Below are 3930 nucleotides of genomic sequence, written 5' to 3'. Positions count from 1 at the left end.
AGAGCCAGTTTCAAAATAGCTGGAAATAGTGAACTAAAACCATACAGAAATTCACATTTCCTGGCAGATGGGTTGAAAGGCTGCTCTGAATTTTTAAAATGAGGTACAGAAAAGCAGTATAAACATACAAATCTCTTTTTTACGACTGAAAATCAACCACTTTAAAAGATACATCAGTACAAAGCCTTAGTATTTTAACTCAGGAGTAACCATACTAGTCAGTGTACATAGTATTGAGCTATTTAGTCATTCATTTCAAATGATACTAAATTCCCACAGACCTCTCTTACACAGAGAACAGCAGTGTCCTGACAAACAAGAAACAGCAGTTCAAACTAGGCAGCTCAAGGATTCTCACAGTATTGACAATTTAGACTAACACCAAAAATATTTTGCACACTGACAGCAAAATTATTTGGTTTGGAATTTCTGGCAACTGGAAGGGCTTGTTTTGGCTTTGTTTCAGCGATTTTAAAACATTTTCATTAAAAGATAAGAACAAGAAGTCATATCAACTTTGCAAAACTTAAATCTTCACTTTGAAAATGCTGAACAAAAGCTACTCAGTTTTTTGGTTGTTGCTTTTTTTTCAAAAAGGTTATGACTTTTTGTCCTGCAGAACAGCCTGGTGCTCACATTTGCATTTTTTGCTGCATCAGACTTCTGCAGAGGCTTAGTGTGTCTCTCGCAGTCAGAGGCTCACTGCTGACTTAAATGGGACTGATTCATAATGGATTAGACCCTGGAGATGACTTCAGCATTCAGGTTTGCTAATACTGGTGACCTAGCATAGTGTATTGGAGAAAAAGGTCTACCCCTATAGCCACTTTAACTTTGGGAGGTTAAACTTGGAACAAAAAAGATAAAAGGCCACTTCAATCACAAGAAAACACTTAAGTTCAATACCACTGACCTTGCTGAAGAGTCATGTAAATCTCATTGCAATGTTTTATGTAAACATATTTGTTAACAAATTGAAACAGACTACAAGCAAAATTGTTTGCCATAGGGTGCTCTGACAAGTCAGCTGATGAAGCACACGGATTCAGTCTTCTTACTTCTGCATTCTCTCCCTGACTGCTTCAATGAATGTTACAAGTGGCCTCAGATACCCCATTTATCCTATGAAAGTATAAATAAACAAATGAAATGCAGTAATTATCTCTGCACACCCCTCTTCTGCTCCTAATGCATTTGGTGACATTTTTGGCAGTAACATTAAGAAGCAACCTTCTCTAGAAAGAAAATTTACTTCAGTTACATTATTTCTTCTTTTAATTACTGTCATTCCTAGCAAAATGTGAACACAGAGCACAGAATGTGTTTAGGTAATGCTCACTGAGTACAACATGCTGGCATTTTGCCAGTAATGTGAAGACTGGCCTTAATCTGAGTAGAAATTTATTTGTATCTATTTCCTCTTTCAATGCAAGCTACTATCGCTATGGAGAGAGCAATACTGAAATCATCTATATGATATTACAGCAAAATTAAATGACTGGCCAAATAAAACATGCACAGTACTTTATCCACTTGCCTTTTTTATCCTCCCTGACAGATCAAAGAAATGTGTTCTATTTCCTGTCAATAAAATTACGGTGGCACAAGAAGGCAGCATGATAAGATACTACTTTGGTCTGCTTTTAAGGAACGATGCCTTCAATTAGGATGGGATTTCTCCACAGTGATACAAATATGCCTTTAATCATAACTAACTATATAGTGATCCAGTTCTACACAGAGCCATAATAATATACCTCACACTTAAACATGTTAATAGCTTAGTTTAAATAGAGGGAGTGGAATTAATTGGAGAAAAAAGAATCAACACTTAGTTGTCCTTTTTTAAGCAGAGAAGAAAATGCAAATCAAAAGCTGCCTCTGAAGTTTAGCTAATCTTTTATATATAAGGAGCACTATATGACTCTATGCCAGCTAAAAACAGACAGACAAGTAACAAGCAGGACTTCATATTTAACTCTGAAGCTTGATTGATGTGGATTTGGGTGTACTTAGTAACCAGTAAAAAAAGATAAAATAATGTTCTGACTCTACATATAGTTTAGAGGTTTCTACTCTGCTTTAAGGGCTTGCTTATGTCACCAGCCTAAATGAGAACCCATTTCACCAAGTGCACAGAATAAATTATTTTAAATAAAACCTGCCCATTGGCAGACTTCTAACCACACACAGTAACTATTTTTGCTCGTAAAATGATGCTCATTTAGCTCTGAATAAACAATCTATGAATCCACCTTTAACATAACACAACCTTTTCTCCCTGCATTAAGCTGACGGCCATGCAAAAACCCACACAGCTCCAGAGCAGCAGGGCTGAACCCTGCTTCCCCTCGGGCAGTGGCAGCAGTGATGATGACCTGGATGCCAGGCCTTCGTTACTGACAGGAACATAACACAAAACGAGATCAAGAGCAGGTCTTCTGCTGGAGTGGAGCCACTGCCTCGCTTCTAAACCAAGTGACGCAGACCAGGCATTCCCAGCGGGATGGAGCAAGGAAGCCCAAAATGTCACTTGTCTTTCTAAGAGTTACTGCCTCCCAGATGGTCTGCTAGCATCTCATGGGGTCAACAGCACAGAAAAAGGGGAGAGGGCAGGATATGCAGCACAGCTATGAGGACATCCAGCTGCAGAAGTGAAAATCACAACAGGAAAAGGGGATGAGAGCTTCATAGCAGGGATGCCAGTGAGAAGATTACAGAACAGCTGGTTTGAATACATATTCAAGGCTAGAGCATAAATACTTCCAGAAATGAGCACACCACCCAGGATACCTGATGCTAGGTAACCACTTAAAGTGCTTCAGGAAAGGATAATACAACAGCAATGATACAAATGAGCAAAACTTTTAATACAGTGCATCACCATCCTGCAGCTTTAGTTGCAGAAAAGCCTCTTCCAAGGATCACCAGATGGCACTATTCTTCCTTCAAATCGAGAATGCAACTAACGTGCACGAAATGCTACCACCAATTTGGGAGGAAAAAGATCTTCATCCATGTTTTTTATATATTAGTCCAGCAGTCTCTCGCTGTTCACATTCTTTCCAATGATCTTGAAATCATATACAAACAACCAAGAAATTACCATATCTGGGGGAGGTGGAGGGAATCTCTTAACTTTTGAACTGACCCTCATACTAAAATATTCCATAGCAGAAGGATTACAGACGTTTCTGTAGGAACATAAAATTCCCCAGCAATACATACAGTGGTTGTCAACTGCATTGGGAAAGCAGAATATCTTTAAAAGAAATAAGTCAGAGATACAAGGATAACATATACATGCCCCTCTTCTTCCTGTTTCTTATTTCTGATACCAAAACTGTTAAAGATGCTAAATTCCATCTACAATTGTACAGAGGTTAGTATGAAAGTATTCCCTAAATTTGGTTAAAGATTATTGTACTTGTTTTTATTTTTTTTTAAATACAGCTGCTGAGAGTACACTAGTATACTAAACTATAGGATATATCCTATAGTATACTATATAAATAGTAATGGAAGAAAGAAAATGAAAGAATATTGTAAAAAAACGCTAATAATGAAACATCAGCACACACACACAAAAGACAGTGTCTATATATACATGTTGGTGCAAACATGCTTTCTTCCAGTTTGTTGATGTGATTTGCAAATGGATGCAAAGTATTCAGCAACACATTTGCACTTAAGTGCAAGCTACAGTGCCTCTGGAATCAAATCCAGAATACAGCTAAACTGGGATGGAAGTACAGAAGGGACACATTAAAACTGAAATCTCAAAAACCTCTCATCCTAGATAGAAAAGACTGTTCTTTTTTTCTTTTTGGTTCATAATTTACCAAAGGACTCATGTGCATTCAAAACTCGACAAATTGATAAACCAAGGGGCAAATTAATCTGCAGAGTGAGCCCTCTAACTTCAGCAGG

At 37.7% G+C, this 3930-nt stretch overlaps 1 protein-coding gene across 1 annotated transcript in view; it reads right to left on the bottom strand.

The window, feature by feature from the left end:
• PDE3A (phosphodiesterase 3A, cGMP-inhibited) overlaps nt 1–3930 on the bottom strand; it is an 86502-nt gene that overhangs the window by 50191 nt on the left and 32381 nt on the right. The window lies entirely within an intron of this gene.

Source organism: Chaetura pelagica, unplaced genomic scaffold, assembly GCF_000747805.2.
Source record: "Chaetura pelagica isolate M959 unplaced genomic scaffold, ChaPel_1.0 scaffold117, whole genome shotgun sequence".
In the NCBI taxonomy this organism is placed as follows: domain Eukaryota; kingdom Metazoa; phylum Chordata; class Aves; order Apodiformes; family Apodidae; genus Chaetura; species Chaetura pelagica.
Note: the sequence above shows the minus strand (reverse complement) of the source record. Positions and strands in the feature narration are given on the sequence as shown.